At 41.0% G+C, this 27,634-nt stretch overlaps 1 protein-coding gene and 1 long non-coding RNA gene across 4 annotated transcripts in view; one reads left to right on the plus strand and one right to left on the minus strand.

Annotated features, from left to right (window-relative positions):
* Positions 1-27,634, minus strand: part of frmd4bb (FERM domain containing 4Bb) — a 317,520-nt gene that overhangs the window by 171,878 nt on the left and 118,008 nt on the right. The window lies entirely within an intron of this gene.
* Positions 10,127-27,634, plus strand: part of LOC132377876 (uncharacterized) — a 105,116-nt gene continuing 87,608 nt past the window's right edge. For both annotated transcript variants that reach the window (XR_009506823.1, XR_009506822.1), the window contains exons 1-2: positions 10,127-10,278; positions 18,736-18,804. This is a non-coding gene — a long non-coding RNA (uncharacterized LOC132377876). The remainder of the gene's footprint in view (positions 10,279-18,735; positions 18,805-27,634) is intronic.

The raw sequence follows: 27,634 nt of genomic DNA on the forward strand, positions 1-27,634 counted from the left end.
AAAGACTTTGATAAGTGCCAATACAAAATAGAGCACTTTTAAGTGGTCCAGGGATTGACTGATGACTTATAAGGTTGTTAGTTTCAAGAGTACGATGAAAGCAATGAGTATGTTAAATCCCGATAAAGCGGTAGTTAGGCCTTAGCTGGAACATAAATGCTTGGATTTGGAAACTACACTTTAAGTATATCAAAGGCAATTTTCTGGAGTAGTACAAAAAATTAGGATTTCTGTTCTGAGTAGGGCCTAAAGAAGCCAGAATTGTTCTCCTGAGAGCATACCAGTTTAGAGTTGTTCAAGAGTAAAAGGGGTTGGTAGAATAAATAAAGAGAATGGTACTTCCAGTGGAAGAGAGTGGTGGACAAAGGGCATCATTTGAAAGCAGAGGGAATCTCAGAGTTCTATGAACCTGAGCACACTACTTCAGGCACAATCTTTCAAGCAAATTTGCCATTTAATTGAAAATATGCAGGGCAAAGAAAAGAGCAGGTGGAGGTCAACATAAAAATGATGGACTGAATAGACTAACTGTACTAGCCCTTCTCAGATTACTGACCTGACTTATTTGATGAAAAATATAAAGTCGCAGTATTTAGCTTTGTGTGGCATGATCAAATTTTTAATTCACACTATCATACTATAATTAAGGCTATAAAAGTGGCAGAACAGATGTGATTCACGGCTTTGACAAGATGGAACGCTGTAAATTACATTTGTGCATTTCAGGGGTGCTTTCTTGGTAGCACTGCTAAAGAAATCCTCGTGCTCACAGCATGCAGTATCAAGCTGACAGATGGTTCCCTTATTAAAATCAGAAGGTTGTTGCTTGAATTTTCACTTTGATTCCCCAAAAATGTCTCTCTCCTTTGGAGCAGAAACCATCAAGTTTACAGTGCTATGTGTTTAATAGAAATTAATTTTAATTGCATAGCCAGTATTTAAGTCTTTGTATATGCATGGGCATATCGCAACTACTTATGTGCAAACATGTGTTGGGATCCCACTGGGCATGAGAGTCATGTGGTGAGTCTGAATTTGCAGTTTCTTTCGCCATGTAAGTAAACCACTCTCTTTTATGTGTACAGTCTGTGAAAACAATGTTGGTAATGAAGTAGCCCCAATAAGTGTTACAGAGCAAGATAAATTAGAAACAATGAAAGGCACAATATTTTATTTTTTTAAAAATCTTGAAATAAATTTTTTATACATGGCTTTAAGCATTGAACTGTCTGAATAACTGTCTGATATCATTTTATATTGCTTTAAAGAAAGAAATAGGTAGTAGGTACAGAGGATATGTCGGGAGTACGTTTTCTTAAAAACACAGAGTGGCCAGTGTGTGGAATCGGCTGCTGGTGACAGCAGTGCATGCAGATACAACAGGGTCTTTTAGAGACTCCTGGATAGGTACATGGAGCTCAGAAAAATGGAGGGCTATGGGTAACCCAAGGTAATTTCTAAAGTAAGGTCATGCTTGGCACAGCATTGTGGGCTGTAGGGCCTGTATTGTGCTGTAGGTTTTCGATGTTTCTATGAAATAAGCTTCTGAAGTAACTTTAGTGAAATTGAGATCATGGCCAGAGAAAAAAAATAAAAGGGAAATACACACATTTGCAAGGAAGACTATACAGTGAAATGGTTTATTATTTACTATCCAGGGTCCCAGGCAAACCAATAATGTAACTAGTCCCTTATCCTGTTTTATAATTTACTATCAAGGCTCCCAGGCAAACGGATAATATAACTAGTTCCTTATTCCCCATTTCATTATTTATTTCCAGGCTCCAGGGCGAACTCTGTAACTAATTCCTTATTCCCATCCACTCTTCTCCTTTTCAAATTGTTTCTTCTTCCTCTAAAAGCCTCCTATCAATTGTCCTTTCCCAGAAGACTGATGGCCTCTCTGATCTCTTATACAATGGTCAAAATTTATGCAACTTCAAAATTCACTGATTGGATCTTTCTAATAAATGAAGTAAAACACACCAACTCAAATGAACAAATAATATACTGTGACAGTTGCCATGAGACATTCTCCTCCACCTTTCTAGTTTTGGGCACATTCATCCTCCATCGATGGTCCCCCTTTGTTGACCTGTGCAGCCAAGAAGCCTTTGCTTGCTTCCACTCCTACCTGTCCAAAGACAACACAGGATGGCATTGATTTGGAGTCCTGCAGGAATGCATTCTTGCTTTTTCCCTCCTCAAGCTCCAGGCAGTGCCCCTTTGTGAGATCAGCTGAAAATATCATGTGTATGAAACACATCTTTACTTCTCCCATCTCCAGCCTTATTGCCACCACTGTTTTTCTGTACAGCATCCAGAACAAGATATGTCATAAGTTCCCCTGGTTAAACATTGCCAAGAACAAAGCAGTGTTTTCAGGAAACTGAAGTAACTTTGCCAACAATTCCGTCCCCTCTCCACCCATTGTCTCAAATTGAACCACAAGTTATAGGATCCCATTTGACTCATAAGCTACTTCCTTCCCACTAAAAAATGCCCAGATCCATCCTGTAACTATACCTATCTTTGTCCCTGCTGAAGCCTATTTGCTGTTGCTATCATTTACTTTGTCACTTACACACTGAAATATTCCACTAATATCTGGCCTAGCCTGCCATGTTCCATCCTTGATAATCATCTTATCCACATTTTTTTTTTTTTGATTGGCTCCTGGAGTCTTGCAGTTTCCAGATTTCAGCTCCTGCCCTCCAGTTTAAAGCCTTTCTTTTTCTCATCACTCCCCATCTCAAGTTCCTTCTTTCACAGCCTTCTTTTTACTGCATTCAACTCTGGCTCCCTCAACACCAGTTCAAACTGACTGCAAATCCACAGTGTATCTGGGCAGAAGATGGTGACATGGTTCAGTTCGGTTCTATCTTTTCTTTGTGTATTCTCGTCCATTTTTTCTTATTGCAGATTGGCGGGCTGGGAGTGTGGGTGATCTGTGTGTTCTTGTGTGAGGGAGGGGTTGGGGTTGCTTGAGACTTGCAGATTTTTTGGGTTTTTTTGTGCAATGTGATTTCTTTCAACTACTTATTTGATTTTCTACATTCTATGGCTATCTGGAGAAGACAAATCTCAGAGTTGTACTGTATTCTCCATACAAACTTTGATAATAAAAATGAACCTTTGGTCTGTGCACAAGGAAACTGATATGAATGCCTTCACTGTGACCTCTAGGCACGAATTCTTCCTGATGAACTTCCAAAGAGCTCCATGTAGTATAGGAACATGAGAAAGAGAAGGGCGAAAAGGTGGCTTTGTGGAACTTCAGATTTGAGTGGAAATTTTTCATTTGCCAACCATTAGTTTGGATTCCATTGATATTGCCCATGTAGAGCTGTTGTATCAGTCCGCAGATTCTTTCCAAAACCCACTTTGGAGAAAACATCCATCCCCTGCAGTCTCCAAAGACCTAGCTATTTGGACAAGTGTTCACTGCTCCGTTATGTATTTAAGCAATCATATTCCTGTGTAGCGCAAGACTGTGGGAGACTCTCCTACTGGTTAGGGCGCATATGTGATTGGGTGAATGACAACTCCCAGACTGATTTAACTTATTTGGACATAATTTTCTAATCCATGTCTGGCACCAGGATAGGTTACCAAGTTCTCATCTTTTCCATCTCCTCCTCTGGCTTGTTAATGAGGGCGATGATTCCGTTCTTTTAGAGTTCTAACATGCATCCAGCTGGAAGCATTGGACTGTATGCGCCCAGCAGATCTGGGCACACCCACCCCCACACATCCATGTGCAACTCAAGAAGGAAGTCATAATTTCTAGGTATTTTATTCCCACAAAGTAATGATAGTGTTTGTTAGCTCATCCAAAGTGAATCGATGGCCCAGACTCTCTCACTTGCTGCTGTCTAAAACCTCTATGATAAGGTATCAGAAACATTAGGAGGTTCTACTTTTGCTGGCATTCAATTCATATTGAGTGGATGATCTTTGGATGCTTGGATGCAGAGGTTGCTCTGTTGTTTACTATGAACCTTTCGGAAGAACTGTCAATGTGTATCACTCAGCTCCAAAGAGAAAACTGCACTAGAATATGACATTGGCAGATTTGGAGGCAACAAAAAAACAAGGGCTGATAGCTCTTCACCTTTTGGAGCTCCACCTTAGCAACTGTGGCAGACGTAGGTTTTGCATTCTTACACATTTTCCTCTGGCCTTCTCCCACATTGAGAACACTCTCATTGTCATTGTTTTTCCACAGGTGCATTTGGACTGTGATGTTTTATGGTTCTCCAATCTGAATAATCTCATTTAAATTCCTGGACGGGATGTTTAACTACAGCAATTTGCATATTACAAATAGCCCATCATCTCCTGTTGCCTACCTTCAGAACATGGCCCAAGGTGGTGAAAGCTGGAGGTACAGCACCAAAAAGAAATGACTTGATGTGAATTTTTGAGGTGTGACACACCTCTTTACTCTTAGAGGGGTAATTACAATTTGTGTGGTATTATTTTGTTCGTCGCTTAATGGTCATAGATACATACACGTATTATAGTTGCAACATTTTCTGGAATCTAGCAGCATGCTAACACAGTTTGACACTTGGTATGACGCATTTTTCCCCAATGTTAAAATTTATGGTTACAGTTTCTTAAAAAATTGAAACACTGTTTGCCATTTAGAGATGAATTAGTTTTGCTCCTACTTTGAAACACATTTCATCATTAGCTACAGATGATCTATTCCTTGTGGAAAATGTTTTAATTCAGTTTCCTTCTGCTGATACTGAACCACATCTGTTCTTGGTGACTGCTGAAATATTCCCAGCAGAGCCAGAGGCGTGTTCTGTTGTAAACCAAACACAGTCTTTCACGGAAGTTGTTCCAAGGGTCGCCCTTTCCTGTCCAACTTCTCCACTCAATGCAAAAAAAAAGGTACTCTTGTTGGATTTTGTTTATCAAGACATCATACTCTCTCCAACTCACCAAATCATGATAACACATTGTTTTTCAACAGTCTCTATGCATGCTGAAATTCTCCCTTCCCTTCTCCTCAATCCAACCTGGTATTTTCCTCTCTTAGAGGCTAGCTTACTAATTTCATCTCAGAAGCTTCAAATCATGTTTGAAAGTCCTTTTGCTATTTAATGAGTGTTTGATGGCTCTGGGCCTATACTCACTAGAATTCAGAAGAATGGAGGGGGGAGCAAAGAGGAAAAATCTCATTGAAACCTATCGAATGTTGAACGGCCTTGAAAGAATGGATGAGAAGAGAATGTTTTCTACGGTGGGGGAGTCTAAGACCAGAGGACACAACCTCAGAACAGAGATGAGGAATTTCTTTAGCCACAGAGTGGTGAATTCATTGCTACAGATGGCTGTAGTGGCCAACTCATTTGGTATATTTAAGGCAGAGGTTGATAGAGCTGTCCTGGGCCCAGAATACAAGTACAATTATGAAGAAAGCAAGGCAGGGCCTCTACCTCCTCTGAAGTTTGTGAAGATTAGGCGTGATATCTAAAACTATGACAAACTTCTATAGTTATGTGGTGGAAAGAAAATTAACTGGTTGCATCACAGACTGGTATGGAAACGCAAAAGCCATTTAATGGAAAAATCCTACAAGAAGTAGTGGATATGACAAAGTCCATCACGAGTAAAGCCCTACCCACCATAGAGCACAGTAGCATAAAGGCAACATCCATTGTCAAAGACCAACACCACAGGGTTCAGATGCAGTTATTACCCCTCCATCATCAGACTCCTGGCCAGAGTGGATAACTTCATTCTCTCCATCAATGAATTGTTCCCACAACCTATGGACTCACTTTCAAGGACTCATCTTATTCTCAATATTTATCACTTATTATTATTATTATTATTATTATTGTTGTTCTCTCTTTTGTATTTGTGCAGTTTATTGCCTTTTGCATATTGGTTGGTTGACCACCTATGAGGAGCCATCTTTCATTGACTATTTTATTGGCTTGGATTTACTGTATACGCCCATAAGAAAATGAACTTATGGTGACATATGAATTTTGACAATAAATTTGCTTTGAACTTTATACATCTGAAAAATCTTTTAGCATCTTTTATATTATTGGCTAGCTTACCTTCATATTTCATCTTTTCTCTCCTTTTGGCTTTTTTTAGTTGGCCTCCATTGCTTTTTAAAAGCTTCCCAATCCTCTAACTTCCTGCTGATTTTTGCTCTGTTATGTGCCCTCCCTTTGACTTTCATGTCCTGCAGAAGGACTTTTGAGTGTTTGCGCATGAGTCTCAAAATATTGGTTTGCAGGTGCAGCAGGCTATCGAGGTGGCAAATGAAACATTGCCCTTCATTGTTAGAGGGATTGAATTTAAGAGTAGGGAGGTTATGCTACAACTGTACAGGGTACTGGTAAGGCCGCATCTGGAGTACCACGTACAGTTCTGGTCTCCTTACTTGAGGAAGGATAGACTGGCTTTGGAAGCCATGCAGAAGAGGTTCACCAATTTGATTCCAGAGATGAGGGGGTCAGACTATGAGGAGAGATTGAGTCACCTGGGACTGTAGTCACTGGAATTCAGAAGGATGAGAGGAGATCTTATAGAAATATATACAATTATGAAAGGGATAGATAAGATAGAGGCAAGAAAGTTGTTTTCACTGGGAGGTGAGACTAGGGGACATAGCCTCAAGATTCCGGGGAGTAGATTTTGGATGGAGATGAGGAGGAACTGCTTTTCTCAAAGAGTGGTGAATCTGTGGAATTCTCTGCCCAATAAGGCAGTGGAGGTTACCTTAGTAAATATATTTAAGAAAAGGTTAGATAGATTTTTGCATAGTAGGGGAATTGAGAGTTATGGGGAAAAAAGCAAGCAGGTGGAGATGAGTCCATGGCCAGATCAGCCATGATCTTATTGAATGGCAGAGCAGGCTCGATGGGCCAGATGGCCGACTCCTGCTCCTATTTCTTATTTCTTTGCTTCTTTCATCAGCCACGGTTGCACCATCCTCACTTCAGAGTACTTCTTCATCTTCGGAATGTATCCATCTTGAACCTTCCAAATTGCTCCCAGAAATTCCAGCCATTGCTATTAAGCTGTCCATCCCTGCTAGTGTCCCCTTCCAATCAACTTTGGCCAGCTCCTCTCTCATGCCTCTGTAATTCCCTTCACTCCAGTGTAACACTGATACAACTGACTTCAGCTACTCCCTCTCAAACTGCAGAGTTATCATATGATAGTGAGAATTATATCATATTATGATCACCGCCTCTTTTACCTTATGATCCCTACTCAAATTGGTCTCATTACTACAGATATAAATTATATGATTCATTTATATACATAGTAACCACATTTTCATAAAAGTCATTTATATATAAAAGATACAGTGGGTTATAGACCAGTTTCAGATATCGGCAGAAAAATAGCAGATGGAGTTTAATCTGGCCAACTGTGAGGTCTTGCAGTTTGGGAAGTCAAATATCACAGTTAATCATATCCCTCCAAACAGTGTTGTTGGTGCTGCAAAACAACAAACCACACTAGTTAAGTCAGTGATAACAAATCTGATTTTGATTCTGATGTACAGAGGAATCTTTGGTTCTAAGATCATGGCATCCATAGTTTCTGGAAACTGGCTTCCACATTGGTAGGATAGCTTAGAAGGCATATGGCATGAGTTAGAAAGTTATATTGCAGTTTTATAAAACTCTGGTTAGGCTTCATCTGGAGTCGGGTCACCCCATTATAGGGATATGTGGAGGCTTTGCAGACAGGGCAGAAGAGGATAAGCAGGAAGCTTCCTGGATTGGAGGGTATGTGCCATATGGAGAGATTGGACAGACGGGTCAATTTCTCTGGAGCAGGGGAGGCTGAGGGAACCTGACAGAAGTTTATAACATTGCCAGGCACAGAGCATCCTTTAACCCCCATGGCTGCAAAGTCTATGTATGTAGATCATGAATTTAAGGTGAGTGGGGCCAAGATCAAAGACGATGTTGGGGGCAAACTCTTGTTTACACAGAGAGTGGTAGATGCATGGAGTGCATTGCCTGGGGCGATCGTGGAGGCAAATAGACCAGAGCTCATGAATATGCAGAAAATGGAGGGATATGGATTTGTGTAGGCAGAAATGGCTAAGCATTTAATTACAAATTTAATTAATTCAGCACACCATTGTGGGTCAAAGGGCCTGTTCCCATGCTTCATTGTTTTCTGTTCTAAGTTCTTACTTTCTGCCAATTAATGCTGCCATTCTTCCCTCTTTTGTTTCCCCTTGCAGGAAAGTTTAAGTAGGATTCCTAATCCTGATTGATTTGGGTGTTTCTATAGCATTTCTTTCACTGGTTTAACTAGTAGGAACAAGTGATGCTGACACTGAGTCACTGTCTTGGAGAGGGGGCTGATTTAATGCTGCTCGACATCAGTGAAATGTGAAATGAGATGCAGGGCAAGGAAGGGTTAATTTTAAATGTTAAAATGATATCACCAGCTGTTGACCAACAGTAATCTTGGAAAATGGCCATATTTCAAAGCCCTTTGGCTTTGTTTGGAGAACTGGCATTGTTGCGCTCCTGAAGCTGACAATCTGGATCCTGTTGTGATCCATTTTTCAACAATTATTAGGAAAAAACTAACATGTGGCACATAAAAGGAAATTTAATGACAGAAAATTCTGAAAATGATCGTAAAAATTAGATATCTTAAATCCACAATCATATACTCTGAGCCGAGATCTTGCCAAAGCAATGCATCTTCATTGGCCACCATGACGACAGCAAGCAGCCCATGTTCACCAAATCACACGGCTAATCAGCGAGGTTGTCAATTAAAGATCTGGGTGTTGCAAATCCTACTATCTTCCAAGAGCATCAGAATGAAGTAAATGCCTTGAAGGGAAGGAATGCAATTTCAATGTAAGATGATGCATAATTAGGCACCTTAAGGCCATGTAGAATGTTAACACCACCATTGTCAGATTCCTTAATGAACAGAAGGTTTACTGCCCAAATTAGTGATGTGGGTGTTAAGGAGATTTTTTTTCCCCTTTCAGTCATAGAGTTATAGAAAAGTATAGCACAGAAACAGGCCTTTCGGCCCATCTAGTCCATGCTGAAACATTTAACTTGCCTACTCCAATCAACCTGCACCAGAACCTTAGCCCTCCAGCCCCCTGCCATCCAAACTTCTCTTAAACGTTGAAATTAAGCTCACATGCACCACTTATGCTGCTAGCTCATTCCACCCACTCACGATCCTGAATGAACTTTCCCCTTAAACTTTTCACCTTTCATCCTTAAACCTCTGGTTGTGGTCCCACTCAACCTCAGGGCAAAAAGTGTGCTTGCATTTACCCTATCTAGACCTCCCATAATTTTGTATAATTCGATCAAATCTCCTCTCAATCTTCTAGGTTACAAAGAATAAAGTCCTAATCGTAAAAAAAATTCTATCTTCCTACATTTTGAAGGCACTCTCCATTTATTCCATGCATGACCACTGATCTTACACTTTAACTGAGTGCTTATTTCTTTCTGTTGATTATTGGCAGAGTTTTATGGTGGGACTCAGCAATGCTCCAGCCTGTCTGGTTTCTATATGATTATACCCCAGTCTGGAACATTGGCAATGAGTTTCCTTTTTTATATTTGCAAGTTTCAGAAGGCAGGTGGAAAATAAAAGTCCATTGCTAAATCGTACAATTCTTCATTGAGAGCAAATTATACACTTTGGCAACAAACCCAGCTGAAGGCTATGGACTCTTGGGTTCATTTTACAAACTTCTACCTAGCATTGCAGTCAAATGAGTCATGGTTAAATACTAAGCTTCAATAAATTTAGTTTGCTACAATATTATGAGCCATTTAGATGAAATTCTGACATTTGTTGCAGGAGAAAAGGCAAGTAATACTGAACTGAACAACGTCAACGTCTAATGGGAATTTTTTGCAAGTTTCTATCAGACTTGACCGCAGAAAAATGAATTGCAGAAGATCTAACAGATGTTATGAAACAGAGCATTCCCTTCAAAAATCAGTCTGTTTTTAACAAAATGCTTCTGGAAACCAACCACCTCTTTAATACTTTACTGGAAATGTACATCTTAAATTCAGTATTTACAACATTAAGTGAAAGCAGAATTCTGACAGATTTAAATTGTTGGTTCCCCTGATGATCTAAAAAAAGATACAGCAGTTTAATCATTAAATAAGAGTTACAGTTAAACCATTTACAGACTTGACACTTAAACCTAGTATCATTAAATGAAGAAAGCTCCAGACTTGAGTTCTTCTATGAAGGAACTACTGTATTCAGGTCAGTTACAAAATATATCTTTGTATCCTTCAGACAGCTGGATTTAATTTGTCCTTGAATCCTTTCCATTTTCAAAAGCCATTTTTAGTTGCAAAAACATTCCACTTGAAGTGTGTATTTTGATTTTCCGCAAGAGCATTCCTTCCATCAATTGTAGTAAAAAAAGGAATTTTAAAGATGAAGAACTCATAATCAGATAGATATTTTCCATATTTGAGAATATTTCTTCAAGTTAAACCTCATGAGCACAAATTATTGATCATTGTAGCTTAGGTTAAACCCACTTATATTTTTATGGTGTTATGTCTAGTTTGAAGTAAAAACACACTTTCTGAAAAAAATAGTATGTTTAATTTGATAAGGTGAAATTTGTATCACAATTGGAAGATTTAAAGATATCTGAAATTGCACAAAAGACATATAAAAACTACATCACAATACAGGCCCTTCGGCCCACAAAGCTGTGCCAAACATGTCCTTACCTTAGAACTATATAGGCTTACCCATAGCCTTCTATTTTTGTTTAAGCTCCATGTACCTATCCAGGAGTCTCTTAAAAGACCCTATCGTTTCCACCTCCACCATCACCGCCAGCAGCCCATTCCACACACTCACCACTGCACATAAAAACTTAGCCCTGATATCAACTCTGTACTTATGTCTAAGCACCTTAAAACTACGTCCTCTTGTGCAAGCTATTTCAGCTCTTGGAAAAAGCCTCTGACTATCTTGCACACCTTTCTCAGGTTATCTCTTATCCTCCACCACTCCAAGGAGAAAAGGCTGAGTTCACTCAACCTATACTCATAAGGCATGCTCTCCAATCTAAGCAACATCCTTGTAAATCTCCTCTGCACCCTTTCTATGGTTTTCACATCCTGCCTGTAGTGAGGTGACCAGAACTGAGCACAATACTCCAAGTGGGGTCTGACCAGGGTCCTATAAAGCTGCAACATTACCTCTTGGCTCCTAAATTCAATTCCACAATTGATGAAGGCCAATACATCATACACCTTCTTAACCACAGAGTCAACCTGCGCAGCTGCTTTGAGTGTCCTATGGACTTGGACCCCAGGATCCTTCTGATCCTCCACACTGCCAAAAGTCTTAACATTAATGATATATTCTGTAATTATATTTGAGCTACCAAAATGAACCACCACAGACTTATCTGGGTTGAAATCCATCTGCCACTTCTCAGCCCAGTTTTGCATCCTATCAATGTCCTGCTGTAACATCTGACAGCCCTCCACACTGTCCACAACACCCCAACCTTTGTGTCATCAGCAAATTTACTAACACATCCTTCCATTTCCTCATCCAGGTCATTTATAAAAATCACGAAGAATAGGGGTCCCAGTACAGATCCTTGAGGCACACCACTGGTCACTGACCTCCATGTAGAATATGACCCATCTACAACCACTCTTTGCCTTCTGTGGGCAAGACAGTTCTGGATCCACAAAGCAATGTGCCCTTGGATCTCATGCCTCCTTACCTTCTCAATAAGCCTTGCAAGGGGTACCTTATCAAATGCCTTGCTGAAATCCATATACACTACATCTACGGCTCTACCTTCATCAGTGTGTTTAGTCATAAAAAATTCAATCGGACTCGTAAGTCACGACCTGTCTTTGACAAAGCCATGCTGACTATTCCTAATCATATTATGACTCTCCAAATTTTCATAAATCCTGCCTCTTAGGTTCTTCTCCATCAACTTAACAACCACTGAAGTAAGACTCACTGATCTATAATTTCCTGGGTACCTCTACTCCCTTTCTTGAATAAGGGAACAACGTCTGAAATCCTCCAATCCTCCGGAACCTCTCCCATTTTCATTGATGATGCAAACATGATTGCCAGAGGCTCAGCAATCTCATCCCTCGCTTCCCATTGTAGCCTGGGGTACATCCCGTCCGGTCCTGGTGACTTATCCAACTTGATGTTTTCCAGAAGCTCCAGCACATCCTCTTCCTTAATATCTATATGCTCAAGCTTTTCAAGTCTGCTGCAAGTCATCCCTACTATTGCCAAGGTCATTTTCTGTAGTGAATACATATCAGCATGTAAACCACACAGCCATTATTTTGCACGACTCATATGATTTATGCAATCTCCTTTCAATCTAGAACTAATGCAAGATGCATCGCCATAATCAGCTGCAATCGGAAGGTTGGTGATGTTGTGGATAGAGTAGAAGGTTGTCAAAGGTTACAATGGGACACTGATAGAGGGCAGAGCTGGGCTGAGAAGAGGCAGATGGCATTTAATCCTGAAAAGTTTTTAGTATTTTAATTTGGAAGATCAACCTTGAAGGCAGAGTTAATGGAAGAATTTTTAACAATGTGGATGAACTTGATGATCTTGGGATTCACAAACAGATTCTTCAAAGTCACAGAGCAAGTCGATAGGATGGATAAAAAGGCATTTGCCATTCATGTGTCAGGGGATGGAGTTCAAGAACTGTGAGGTAATGTTGCAGACCTATTAAACCCCGTTTAGACCACAATTGGAGTATTGTGCTCAGCTCTGGTCAGAGTGATGTCTGGATTAAAAAGTAATCTTATGAGGATTTGGTTGAGTGAGCAAGGGCTTTTATTTTTGGAGTGAAGGAGGGTGAAAGGTGATTTGATAGAGGTGTATATAATAAGGTGTATATAATAAGGTGTATATAATAAGAGGTGTACATAATAGATCGTGAGAACAGCCAGTACCTTTTTCCCTAGGGAGGCAATAACTAATACAAAAGCACACAATTTGAAGGCGATTCGAGGAAAATACAGGAGGGATTTCTGAGGTGTTTTTTTGTTTATGCAGAAACCGAGAGGTGCATGGAATGAGCTGCCGGGGGTGGTAACAGAGGCAGGTCATTAGGGACAGTTAAGAGGCTCTTAGATAGGTACATGGATAAAAGAAAAATAGAGGGCTATGTGGAAGGAAGGCTTAGATTTATCTTAGAGTAGGTTAAAGGATCAGCACAACATTATGGGCCAAAGGGCTGTGCTCTTCCATGATCTATTTCTGTGTATTAATTGCCTACATAATATCAGCAATTCAGAAAATGTGGAACAATCCAGGATATCCAAACGAAATAATGCCATTAAAAAAAATCAGTCTTACTATCATAGCTTGTACACGTATCTGTGAAACTCTTTTTTGTAATAGGTATCATTGGTACAACCAATGACTGGAGGAATGCTGGACTGTTAGTCGGCATTCCTGATCCCAGTGCTGCCAATTACAACTGATTTTGTTCAACCTCTGTGTAGCTTCTCGATTGAATGCCACGTCAAACAGTGGAAAGAAAAACTTCACTCCGCCCGAATCACGATGTATTTTCAGTAGCACAGGCCTGGCAATAATCTTTTCCAAGATATTGCCAACAGGAAGCATGCATGAAACTTTTACTGCCAAGGAATCAATCTGGATTTTTGAAAAACAATAATTAGTCTTAGTAATAGTGAGCATGATCTCCGAGCAGAATGTCATTAAAACCTGAGGTCAGATGTAGTCCTTTAGAGAATGAAATCTGGTGTCCCTCTCTGGTCTGAACATATATATCTGGTAGCAAAGACTGTACACTCATTATAAAGATGGCCACCCTTCAAGTGCTGACACTCAGCTGTCAGCTATTTCAGCAAAGTTTCAGTCTGGTCTGGCTAATGGAATCATTGAGACAGCACACCCAAGATCTGCTGCATTACACTTGGCCTTGGTGCCGTGGCTCTCACTGATGGCGTGTTTACGCACACATGTGTTCAAATCATGAGCCATGAAGTGAAGTTTATTGTTATTAACTACATGCATATAGCGTATATAGAGATGAGGCATTTCTTTGAACTGGGGTGTCAACCACATACCACATGATAACTTATGAAGGCAAGGATAACATCTACATAGATAACAAACTAAAGTGCATTTATATTAAATATTACAGAGTACTGACAGATTAATCAGTGACACTTCGAATACTTGAAGGTACATAGAGAATACCTCTGGTATCAATGATGAGGCAAGACCTGGTATGTGGACTGCCAGAGAAACCAGGTATTATGACTCTTGAGAGGATCCTGGACATAATCGATGGCCAATAATCGCATATCAGCTGGATATCTTTATTTATTATTATTTTAGTGGTTTTTCAAGCCATGCAGCCCCAGCATCCCCCAACAAACCCAATTAACCCTAAATCTAATCAGAGGACAATTTACAGACAGACCAACAGACATACTTTATTGATCCCGAGGGAAATTGGGTAATGACAAATATAATGACAAATTCACATACCTGGTACTTTGTTGGACTGTGGGAGGAAATGGAGCACCCAAGGAAACCCATGTACAGAGTCTCATTACAGATCAGCACCAGAATTGAACTGAACTTCTGTACCACTCCCCCCCCCCCAAGCTGTCATGCTGTCACGCCAACTGTGGTGCCCAATATCACTGCAGAGACAACCCTGTCAGTTCCAGTACAGAGCAGAATTGACAAATGACACTCAAGCCCATGCACATTTAGTCAAGAACTATGTGTACTACCTTTATTTTTTGAGCAGGCTGCATTATTTTTCAAACCAATTTGCTTGAAATTTAAATTCACTGGTTGATAAGTCAACTAATTTGTCAATTAGACTGCTGTTAAAATATAATTGTTGGTTAAAGGGAAACATTAGCACTACCAGCCCAATGTGTAGTTGACAGAAGATCAACACTAGTCTTGTACACTGCTCAGATTCACTCAATCTAGAGCAGTGTTGACCAATGCAAAACAGGTACTGTATAAATTTCATGACTTAAAGGCAAAATTACTCTGGTTATTTTGCAAAATAATTCGTAATTTGCTGTTTTAACAGCAGATGAGTTATGTAAAAAGTCATGCCTTAATACTAACACACACACAAAATCCTCCAGCATAAAAATACATTAAAAGATTACAAGGGAGAAGATCATTGTGCTTAACCAGTTAACTTGAAAACTTATTTTAAAAATCTGAAGATTACTTAATTACTGCCGAGTTCAATATTTGACAGCAATTATTAAACAAAAAACAAGTATTAATCTCATGTTTTAGCGCCCACTATATGGTTGATTGTATTTGATTACAGCCTTGGAACAAGAAAAGTAAGAGCAGGAAAAGGCCACCCCATCCATCGAGCCCATTCCATCACTCATCGAGATTGTGACTGATCCATAATTTTTCACCACTATTCCCATAATCCTTGAGGCTCTGCAGGCCTCTGAAGTGAAGAATTTTAAGGATCACAACCCTCTGAGTGAAGGACTTTTTCTTCTCCCAATCCTAGCTGCTGTTTTGAGACTGTGGCCTGGCTTTTAATTTTATCAGCCTGAAAAAAATACCGTCAGTCCACCCTGTGCAATTACAATAAGCCTTCCTTTCGCATATATGGAAATGAAGGTTAACTACTATTCACCATCTTAATTGTCCACCACACTTTCATATTGACCTTCACCAACTTGAACATCAATACTGCTCAATTCTTCACCAGTTAATAAAGATTCTGCTTTTCTGTCACGTACACCCAAGGAGATAACTTCATATTTTTCCACATTGTGTACCATCTGTTGTGTTCTCTCTCACTCACTCCGCTCATTTATATCCCATTGAAGCATCTTTACATTCTTCTCCGTTTTCACAATTTAAACTGGTTCAGTATGTCAGCAAACTTGGAAATATGACACCTGGCCAAGTAGCTGATGTAGATTTTGATCAGCCAAAGTCCAATTACCCTCTCTGCAATGCCCTGCTACACAGCCAACTTGAGAACAATCTTATTTTTAATCAGTTTCTGCTTGATAACCAATTCTCAATCCATTGAAAACATTCTTAAAACCTAAACTGGTCTCTCCTTTGTGTATTCTACTAATTACATCCTCACACAGTTTTCCCTTTATCATTTAGCTCTGCACATTAGTTTTCATTGTTTTGCTTACCAATGACTTAAATGCTAGCAGAATCACAATCCCCTCCATCTTTTTCTAGTCTTAAATAGTGAATCACATTTGATATCTTCAATGAGAACAATTCCAGAATCAACATCTCTTCAGAAAATGATAACCAGAACATTCACCATCTCTACAGCTGCCTCCTTCAAAAATCAGGGATTTCACTTTTAAGCTCACCAACTTCTCTTGTTCTCTATTTTGATTTATACTTGGATCCTTCAATTCCTCATTCCCATTTGATTATCTACTACATTTGGCAGGTGTTACATGTCTTTGTTTGTGAAGATACAAAGAACAAACTAGATTCACAAGTCTTATTCTTCATATTAATTTTCTGTTTTGGAGTTGGAAAATATATCTATATATGCAAAGCAGTTTAATTCTTCTGTCACTTACATCTTCCCCAATATAAATCTTCCTGTTTCTACCTACAAGAGCCCTTGATCCAGAAGAGACTCCTGCATACATTCCATGTTATAACAAATTTCATTCAATTAGTCTAGATGCTGATAGATATACTTCATTGATCCCAAAGGAAATTACAGTCACAGTAGCATTACATATTTACAAATATTAGGGAGAGAATTAAGAAAGAATAAAATGTAGGTTACATCAAACTGTCTGAAAGGAGGGAGTCATCATTTCCCTGGCCATAGGCTGACTCATTATAGAGCCTAATGGCAGAGGACAAGAACGACCTCATTTAGCACCCTTTGGAGCAGCGCAGTTGTCTTAGTCTATTACTAAAAGTGCTCCTCTGTTCAAGAAAGGTAACATACAGGGGGTGAGAAACATTGTCCAGAACTGCCAGGATTTTCCGCAGGGTCCTTTGTTCTACCACAGCCTCCAGTGTGCCCAGTTTGACTCCTATAACACAGCCAGACTTTCTAATCAGTTTATTGAGCCTTTTGGCATCACCCATGTTGATGTCATTGCCCCAGCACACAACCACATAGAAGATTGTACTAGCAACTACAGACTGATAGAACATGGTACAGAGAGGCCTGCAGACCCCAAAGGACAGTCTCCTCAAAAAGTAGGCAGCCTTAGTGTTGGTGTTACACTCAAGTCTGTCATCCAGGTGCACCCCCAGGTACTTGTAGGTCCTCACTACATTCATGTCCTCACCATTAATAGTAACAGAGCAGTGCAAACTCCCAAAGATTAATGTTGTCCCCAAGATTACCCCATTTTTCCTGTCAAATAAAACAAATGTTTTGATTTATGCCATAATATTATAACTACAACACATGACCTGTACACAAATCTGACCAATTTTTCTGCCTTTTCCCATTTCTAAGTGCAAACACAACTAATAAGTTAATTTTATGATCAGTCAAATCACAATCATTTCCCACCATTGCACTGACTGTCTTCCTTATGTACATGAGCAAACCTTTCTCAAATGATTAAGATTTACCACAGAACCAGGCTTTAAAAATAACTTCAGAGTTATGAGGCATCTGACATGCACAAGAATTCTATTTCCAATTACATTTTTATAAGTGATTCAAAATAAGTCACTGAAATGCACAAGGAAAATGATTTCTTCCAGGTCTGTTGTTTGCATTTAATTGTCTTTATCAGCTTTCATTCATCACAAAATCAAGCTTACAACCTACTCAAACAAAAGAACATGGATAGATGTACTCTATTTGCTGATAGATTTAAAGAGATTACTGCCCGTATTTTCTTTGCAGTGATAACCATTTCTGCCACTGAATTGAGAAGGATTAATATGTCAGGATGTTCATTGCCCAGTAATTTATTAGCTTTCACAAATGCTAAACAAATGATTGTCATCTAATCACAAGGCATTGTGAAAAAAAAATGTTTGCTTAAGTACAACGTAGCTCTATTGGTTCTGGAAAATATGCTTTTGTTTTACAGTTTCACATTGATGTGTGTCTTGGTATTGTACATCTCATCTTTTTCTTTGCATCACTTTCCACCAGCTTGCTCACTAATTCCCATTCTATTCATTCAAATTAAAGGCCAGAAGGCATTACTATTGCTTTCTCATGCACAAAATTTGGGCTAGGCACACGAAGTGCAGCAGGGTCAAGTGGACAGTTGTCCTCCAATACTGGCTAGTCTTTATTTACCAAATATCATACATTAGGATTCAGAAGCAAATCCTTTCCATTGTGCTACAGTTAGTGAGATAGAACAGCAACCAGGGAAACGCAGAACAGCAGAGCTGCAGTTTCAACCTGTAGTAGCTTTGTCACAGTCTTTTACATACTTACTCTATGCTTTTAACCCAGTTGTTGGCAGTTTGCATAGCTTGCATAAATAGCAAGGAGTTCTGCATTCTTTCATATTGGAATAATTTCCTTTTAAAGTCCAGATCTTGATATATAGGCTGGTTGGTTTTCAATGTAGTTACATGAAATATTTCTTTACATGAGAAATGCATTGCAACTTTTACAAGTGTAAATGTCACACCCTAGTAATCCATGGCATGTACTTTGCATCTTTGCTGAATCAGGCCCCACTGCCGTTAGGGACGAGGGAAAATCAGATGCTGGAAATCCAAGCTGCTGCACGAATTCAGCAGGTAAAGAGATGGGGGCAGGGAAGGGATGGAACGAACATCGATTTCTTTAACTTCTGGTAATGTTGCCCCCCCCCCTCATTTTATCTCCTTACCTGCCCATCACCTTCCTCTGGTGTTCTTCCTCCTTTTCTCTTTTCCATGACCTGTCCTCTCCTATCAGATTTCCTCTTCTCCAGCACTGCATCTCTTTCACCAATCAACTTCCTAGCTCTTTACTTCAGCCTTTCCTCCCTCCGGGTTTCACCTACCACCTTGAGTTTATTCCTCCCCTTCCCACACCTTCCAACTCTGACTCCATCTTTTTTTCTCCAGTCCTGATGAAGGGTCTCAGCCCAAAAGATTGACTATACTCTTTTCCATAGATTCTGCCTGGCCTGCTGCGTCTCTCCAACATTTTGCACGTGTCCCAGTGCTGTTACTTTAATTTCTGTTGAAACCAGAGGGTAGACCAATTAAGTCACTGAATTCTGCATCTGTGTTTGGCTCAAACAATTTTAGATTTATAACTTTTATTTTATTATATTCTTTGTAAGCTATGTCTCTGAGATGAGTAAGCAAAGCTATGCACACTGTCCAGAATCTCCAGGAATTTGATTTTTTTTAAACCTGTAATATTTTTTCAGCACATCAAGACAAAGGAATGGATTATAAATAATTTATGTGGATGTATTTTAAAATTAATTGAATTTAAAATACATGTAATACTTTTGTTTACACTTTGAAATTAGGAAGTACAGTTGACCTTCACTAATCCGACTACCTGTAATCCAGTTCCTTTGATAATCTGGCACTGATTTCAAATTTTCCGCGCAACTGTAATTTCAAATTTCCTGGGCCACCGTACTAATCTGCTGCGCATTGTTTTGGTTGTGCTAGATCTGTTCAGGTGTTGGTGCACTCTCGTAAGCACAGACAGGCGATTCCTGCCTGTTATCCTGCAATTATAGCCCCAGTTAGTAAAGGAAATGCACCTTGTGCCGTGAAGCGAAAACACCGCACATTATCCATTAAAGATAAGGTTGAACTCTTGAAAAAACTGGACAGTGGTGTATCAGTGAAAAACTTGTGCAAGTGTCACATTGGCTCTTCCACAGTGTACGATATAAAGAAACAGAAAGATAAACTGTTACACTTTTTGCTGATAGTGGTCAAAGAAACAGATGTATGTAAGAAAAACAATGAAAGATGGAAGAAATTCGTAACTAGGTAAAGTGCTGACCACGTGGTTCTTCGTGTAAGTGAAGGTGTTGAACTATCTGGAGATATGGTGAAGGGACAAGCAAAAGTGTTTCATGAAGAACTAGGTCCAGATTATGAGTGTGACTATAGTGAAGGCTGGCTTCATCAGTTCAAGCAGTGTCAGGGTTTACAGTTTCGTGCAGTGTGTGATGAAAACGTTCAGCAGACAAGGAAGCAGCAGCAGAGTTTGTTGACGAGTTTGCCAAGTTAGTCTCCAATGAAAAATTAAGCCTCGAGCAGGTGTACAATGTTGTGCCAGTTTCAGTACCAGTTCCTGATGCTTCACTCATTTTGCAAGATGAAGATTTTGATGACCCTGACAACCCCACACTTGCAGACATGTAACTTTGCCTGAAGGTATATTAAACGTCTCATTTTAGAAGTGGAAGTGCTTAACGTTTCTGTACAAGTTAATTCCTGTACCTTTTGTTTTATCCGTGCCTGTACAGTATATTACTTTATTAAACTATCACTTGCTACTCATTTAATATTTCTGTTTCATTATTATCTAACTTGTACTGATATACATGATATTTTAAAGGTATGATCAGGTGGTTAGCTATTGCTTAATATGATGCTTCTGTAATTCGGCATTTTCACTAATTGGGCACTCCTCAGGTCCCAATGGTGCCAGATTAGTGAAGGTCGACCTTCACTAATGATTGGGTAAGTGGTGACTTATGCTGAAAATGTATCCAAAGTTGGAAATGCTATAATAGTTTTTTTTCTCTCTCCTATTTATGGTATTTAAACCAGAATGCTGAATAACTTGTTTTCGCATATCTGTCATTTTAAAATCTAGATTATAGTCTAGATCTAGAAGAATCTGATTTTCATTTTTGACACAAGCTTTGAAGCAAAAGCTACAGGTCTCCAAAGATAAAGCTCAAGTTGCAACAGCCCCAAAGTAAAATCACATTATTTCCAAAGACCAAAATCACACTATCCTTTGTTGAGAGCTGGTCTGAATAAAAGACTTCTCGTTGTCTAGAAAAGTCAGCTTTGGTTTGCTCTCAAGAGATTCTGCTCAAGCCAGGCACTTAGGCATGAGGATATCAGATTAATGAACTGTAACATTTTGCTTTTATGCTAGATTCCTGGCATCTATTTTTTGATCTATCTAATAAATTGAAGGATTTTGACCCAATAACAATGAAGTCACAGCAATACATTTCAAAGTCAGAATGAAGAATTCCTTGGAGGGGTCATTGCAGACCAAAGCATTCACTTGTGCTAGTTACCCTAATCCTATCAAGTGCAGTGGCAGCAAATTCTAGATAACTTGAAGACTCCTGTGGTCTATCTTGTAAATTGCATAATCTACAGCCTGGAGGAACTCCGGCGGAAATAGTGAACATATTGGCATTGAATTCCTTCCAACGCCAATATCTCCAACCGCTTCCTTTGAATGCAATTTCCACCCTTCTTTCTTGGAGTTCTATGTTGTGGGCCGTAGTTTTGGACTGAAATGAGCAAAATTAAGATTTACTAAATTATTTAAAAGTTAGTAATCAAATCACAGCATTGATTTCTATTCCAAATCCTTTTGAGCCCTTTTGGAATTTCTCACCAATCCCAAACTAATTAAAATAATTTGTGCAGGATTTTAATTACATTGCTGGTTTTTGTATAACAGATTTGCAACTGCCATCTGTATCATGGGACTTGGTTGTGCTGAAAGGCTTCAATATTTAAACATTCTGATTCAGATTCTTCAACTTGAAACATTGACTATTTACATTAAATGGAACTGAAAATTAATGCACCAAACCCCTGAAAAGCTCTGTTGTAACGAGTGCTATTTCGATTGAACAGAAGGCATACATTTCCCTTGACAAGCGTTTATTAAAATCAAAACAAGGCAAGTGCTTGCATACATCTGTAATGAACCTTTATTTTGGGGAAAGAAGTTTTAATGTAACGAGTGCAATTTATTTTTATTGAGCACATGCTTTGATTTTTATTTATGGAACTTTTAATATAAAAATTTTGGTTGCAATCTTGCCCACAATCCTACATTAATTCACTTAAACGCCCATTTATCTGGTTGGCACCGGAAGCAAGGCAGCACTTGTGGGCTGCTCCCAGCACGTTGTCAGACTGTGCAAGTTATTGATGCAAATGACGCATTTCACTGTTTGTTTCGACGTACATGTGACAAAAAAACTCATTTTTTATCACGTTTACAGATCAATGGTAATACACTTGCCTTGCAATGGCTCCATACAGTGCTGAAAATTGATTTCCCTCTTTCTTATCCACATCATAGCGAGTAACCATACCTTTCTCACTGATTGCTCAGTGCAGAATATTACTGAAGAGCAGTTGCACGGTCAAGTCAGAGGAAGTAGTTACTATGCGCACAGCTTTATTAATGAGGTCCATGCAAACGCAGTTAAGTACACCAACGGCAGATGATCTTTTAATGCATACCCTGCTTTGCTTCTTTTCTGGTGATTTGGGATTCACCGGAGAACTTGATCACCTGCAGGCAGACTCCTTGATCAGAAACAGGTTTATTACCTCTTCAGTAGAATTTACACATTTGACCGCTGTAAATCAAATTCAGCGAAAAGCTTTAGGAAAATTAGTTACTGTTCAGGCCGAATAATTGCATACTTATCCTCGATTTATCTATTCCACCTATGAAAAAAAAGCATGGGAACTGCATTGTTCCTTTGGACTAGTTTGTCAATAGCGCCAGTGACAATGTTGTACCATAACACTCCCAGACAAAGGCTTAAAACTAGAATTCTTCCAAGTCTTTCATTTCAGAAAAGTTTTGAAACTAGTCTCAGGATGAAGCTGGTGAGAAATCTGCAGTTTTAATAGAAGCAGGATCCTCAATTAACTTAGACAGCATTGAAAAAGAATAGCAGATCTAGGGCACAGTAACCCTGAGATAGGCACATTAGTTATGTCCACCTCCATAACTATGATGTCTAATAGCAAAATGAACTTTTCCTGTTCTTCAGGGCAGATCCTGCTGTTACTGCATTTGTAGTGGGAAACAGTTTTGCATTGCAGTGAGACTATCCTGCTTCCTTTTCTTATGCAACATAAACAAATAATCTGATAAATAGGGGCTACTTACAACTTTACACTTCAGGCTACACATTTATCCTGTTGTTATGCAAAACTGAGTGTAGAGAGAGAAAAAAATATGCCCAGAACAAACTAATGGACCAGCATTTAAGTCTGAGGTTCCATTTTTTTTTGTTTTGCCTTGAGTACAAATCAAAACCTGCCCAAGACAACATAATACAACCAAGCACACAACCCAGCCAGACTGCAATGGATTTATCCACTCTATAGTATTCACCATCTTATAGTTTTACTTCCATTTTACATAAACTGATTTGAAATCAAAGCTTATTATAGTGTCTTAATTACAAACATTTGTAGATCTTTCACTTGAAAGACATGTCAAGATCTCTGAGGATCTAAAACAAGAGAAAATCTGCCGATGCTGAAAATTCAAGACCTGTCCTGCTGAAGGGCCTCGGCTCAAAACTTTAACTGTACTCTTTTCCATAGATGCTGCTTGACCTGCTGAGTTCCTCCAGCATTTTGTGTGTGTTGCTTATCTCTGAGGATCTAACCTGGTCCCAACATATTGATGCAGCTACTAAGGCAAGACAAGCAGCTATATTTAATTAGGAGTTTGAAGAGATCTGGTTTGGCAACTAAAACAGAAACTTCAATAGATGTAACATGAGAGCATTCTGACAGCCTACATCACTGTCTGGTATGGGGTGGGGGGCTATTGCAGAGGACTGAAAGAAACTAAAGTTGTAAATTTGTCAGCTCCATCTTGGGTACTAGCCTCCGTAGTACAACAGTGGTATCTCTACAATGAGTGGTGTCTCAGAAAGGCAACCTCCATTATTAAGGATCCCCCCCCCACCATCATTCAGGACATGCCCTTTTCTCACTGTTACCATCAGGTAGGAGGTACAGAAGCCTGAAGGTACACACTCAGCAATTCAGGAACAGCTTCTCCCCCTCTACCATCCGATTCCTAAAAGTACATTGAACCCATGAACATTACCTCACTCTTTAAAACATATATATTATTTCTGTTTTTTGCCCTTTTTAAAATTTGCACAATCTGTAAATGTCCAGCTGTCAGACAATCACAGCTGATCTAATGTGATTGGAAATGTAACCGAGCATGTTGACAAAGCTGAACTAATGCGACGTGATAAATTATAAACCAAGAGAAATCTGTGATGCAACCCCTGGTCTGGCTACATTCAGTTTGTTTAGGGGTGGCTTCCAGAAATATTCGTCTTCCAGGCTGGATGCAAGTGGCAAGTTTGTGTTGGTTTTTGGAGTCAGTTATACAGCCCACAGATGTCAGGAACAAGCTACACAGGCAATAGTGCAATATTGAAAGAGCGCATGAGTTAGGGAAGGATGAAGGGTCTCAGAGTCAGCTATGAATCAGCATGAATCTATAATCACATTTCGATCTGTAATGTAAATAACTGAATACAGGCTAGGCATGGACACAGCAAACTAAAGAGGTTGTTGGAACAAATTGAATTCTGTTTGAATCATTCTTTTTCTAGGTAACTGCAATCCTGCAATGTAGTTAAAGGTTTCAGCAAAACGGCTGAAAATTGAATGCCTAATGTCTTAAATTGAGTTGATTTGTTTCATGAAAATCCATTGCATGTGTTATGTAATATATGCACTGGAAATGTGTGATGCACCATCAATAACTCACACTGAGACGTAGGCGAGATATCGGCTTTTATTGACTGGAAGAAGGAACCAGGAGTGAGTGTCTATCATACAAGGTCCTGGAGACTGAGGCCGATCTTCAGGCCGCAGGTCTCCTTTATACAGGGGCCTGTGGGAGGAGCCACAGGAGCAGTCAGCAGGGGCGTGTCCCGACAGGCACATAGTTCACCACATTCACCCCCCCTTCGTTTGAAAAAGTCCTCATGTAGCGAAGGTTCTTACAAGTCAAGCCGATCAGGCGGTCGAATCTGTCGCTGCGATCTACGTAGCACCGGCTGTGACCGCATAGGTGCCGGCAACATTGGCGATTGCACAGGGGACGGGGGTTGCGCGTGTTCTTGCCCACTAGGCGCCGGTGATCCCTCATGCATGTGCGAGGCGCCTGGTATAAATGCGTACGAAACGCCCGGTATACAAGTGTCGTGAGGAGTCTGTGTAGGGCCTGGTGAGTACGGTGTCACCTCTGGTGCAGGGTTCACAGTTACCGGAGAGCCTTCAGGGTAGTGGTCTGCTGCACCTGCGGGTGCCAGGTCGCGGATGGAGACCGTGTCCTCCCGCCCATCAGGTAAGACCACGTAAGCATACTGGGGGTTCGCATGGAGAAGGTGAACCCTCTCCACCAGCGGGGAGTATTTATTGCTCCTCACATGTTTCCGGAGCAGCACTGGCCCCGGGGACGTCAGCCAAACTGGTAGGGTGGTCCCAGTGACAGACTTCCTGGGAAAAGAGAATAGGCGTTCGTGAGGGGTGGCATTGGTGGACGTACATAACAGAGAGCGGATAGAGTGCAGTGCCTCAGGGAGGACCTCCTGCCATCGAGAGACCGGCAACCCTTTGGACTTGAGGGGTAAAAGTGTGGCCTTCCACACTGTGGCATTCTCCCGCTCTACCTGGCCATTACCCCGGGGATTATAACTCGTGGTCCGACTGGTAGCAATGCCCCTAGCTAGCAAGTACTGGCGCAGCTCTTCACTCATAAAGGAGGACCCTCTATCACTGTGGATATAGCAGGGATACCCGAACAGAGTGAAGAGCTGGCGCAGGGCTTTTATGACGGACGTGGCAGTGGTGTCGGGGCAGGGGATGGCAAAGGGGAACCGTGAGAACTCGTCAATAACACTGAGAAAATAGACATTGCGGTCAGTGGAGGGAAGGGGGCCCTTAAAGTCAACACTCAGGCGTTCAAAAGGGCGGGTGGCCTTGACAAGTTGTGCCGTGTCAGGACAGTAGAAGTGCGGTTTGCACTCGGCACAAATTTGGCAGTCCCTGGTCATCGTCCTGATGTCCTCCAGGGAGTACGGCAGGTTCCGAGCTTTCACAAAATGGTAAAATCGGGTGACCCCCGGATGGCAAAGTTGTGCATGAAGGGCGTACAGCTGGTCGAGCTGTGTGCTAGCACATGTTCCCCGGGATAGGGCATCAGGGGGCTCATTGAGTCTGCCAGGCCGGTACAGGATATCATAGGTGTAGGTGGAGAGTTCTATCCTCCACCGCAAAATCTTATCATTTTTGATCTTGCCCCGCTGTTGGTTGCTGAACAGGAACGCAACCGAGCGCTGGTCGGTCAGCACAGTGAATCTTTTGCCAGCAAGATAGTGCCTCCAGTGCCTAACAGCCTCCACTATGGCCTGGGCTTCTTTCTCCACCGCGGAGTGCCGAATTTCAGAGCCTTGGAGGGTGCGAGAAAAGAATGCTACTGGTCTGCCTTCCTGATTAAGGGTAGCAGCCAGAGCGAAATCGGAGGCATCACACTCCACTTGGAAGGGAGCGGTCTCGTCCACTGCATGCATCGTAGCTTTGGCAATGTCCGCTTTAATGCAGTTGAAGGCCGCGCAGGCCTCAGCAGAGAGGGGAAACGAGGTAGACTTGACCAGGGGGCGAGCCTTGTCTGCGTAATGGGGGACCCATTGGGCGTAATAGGAAAAAAACCCCAGGCACCGTCTGAGGGCCTTGAGAGTGGTGGGAAGAGGGAGCTCTAACAGGGGGCGCATACGTTCGGGATCAGGCCCAATAACCCCGTTTTCCACGACATACCCAAGTATAGCAAGGCGGGTGGTACCAAAAACACACTTGTCCCTGTTATAAGTAAGGTTCAGAGCTGCGGCCACTTGGAGAAACCGTTGGAGGTTGGCGTCGTGATCTGGCCTGTCATGACCACAGATGGTGATGTTATCCAGATAGGGAAATGTGGCCTGCAGTTGGTACTGGTCCACCATCCGGTCATTTCCCTCTGGAAGACAGAGACACCATTCGTGACACCGAAAGGGACGCGCAGGAAGTGATAGAGCCGGCCGCCCGCCTCGAAGGCGGTGTAGGGGCGGTCCTCTGGGCAGATGGGGAGCTGGTGATAAGCGGATTTCAGATCTATTGTCGAGTACACCTTATACTGAGCAATCTGGTTGACCATATCCGCGATGCGGGGTAGGGGGTATGCGTCAAGCTGCGTAAACCTATTGATGGTTTGACTATAGTCCACCACCATCCTATTTTTCTGCCCAGTCCGAACAACAACCACCTGGGCCCTCCAAGGGCTTGTGCTCGGCTCAATGATCCCCTCCCTGAGCAGCCGCTGCACCTCCGACCAAATGAAGGCCCGGTCCCCCGCGCTGTACCTCCTGCTTTTGGTTGCCACAGGTTTACAGTCGGGGGTCAGGTTGGCGAACAGCGGTGGGGGAGGGATCTTGAGAGTGGAGAGGCTGCAAGTGTCGGTAGCGCAGCTGTTGGCCTGGTTCTGGATGGGATGTGTGTGTCCGTGTGTGTGTGTGGTCAGTAGCGGGGTATGTGAAGAAGTCCCACAAAACTGAGGATTCTTGACAGTGAGTGGTGGGAGGGGCCCGTCGTA

This window comes from Hypanus sabinus, chromosome 19 (genome assembly GCF_030144855.1).
Source record: "Hypanus sabinus isolate sHypSab1 chromosome 19, sHypSab1.hap1, whole genome shotgun sequence".
Lineage (NCBI taxonomy): Eukaryota > Metazoa > Chordata > Chondrichthyes > Myliobatiformes > Dasyatidae > Hypanus > Hypanus sabinus.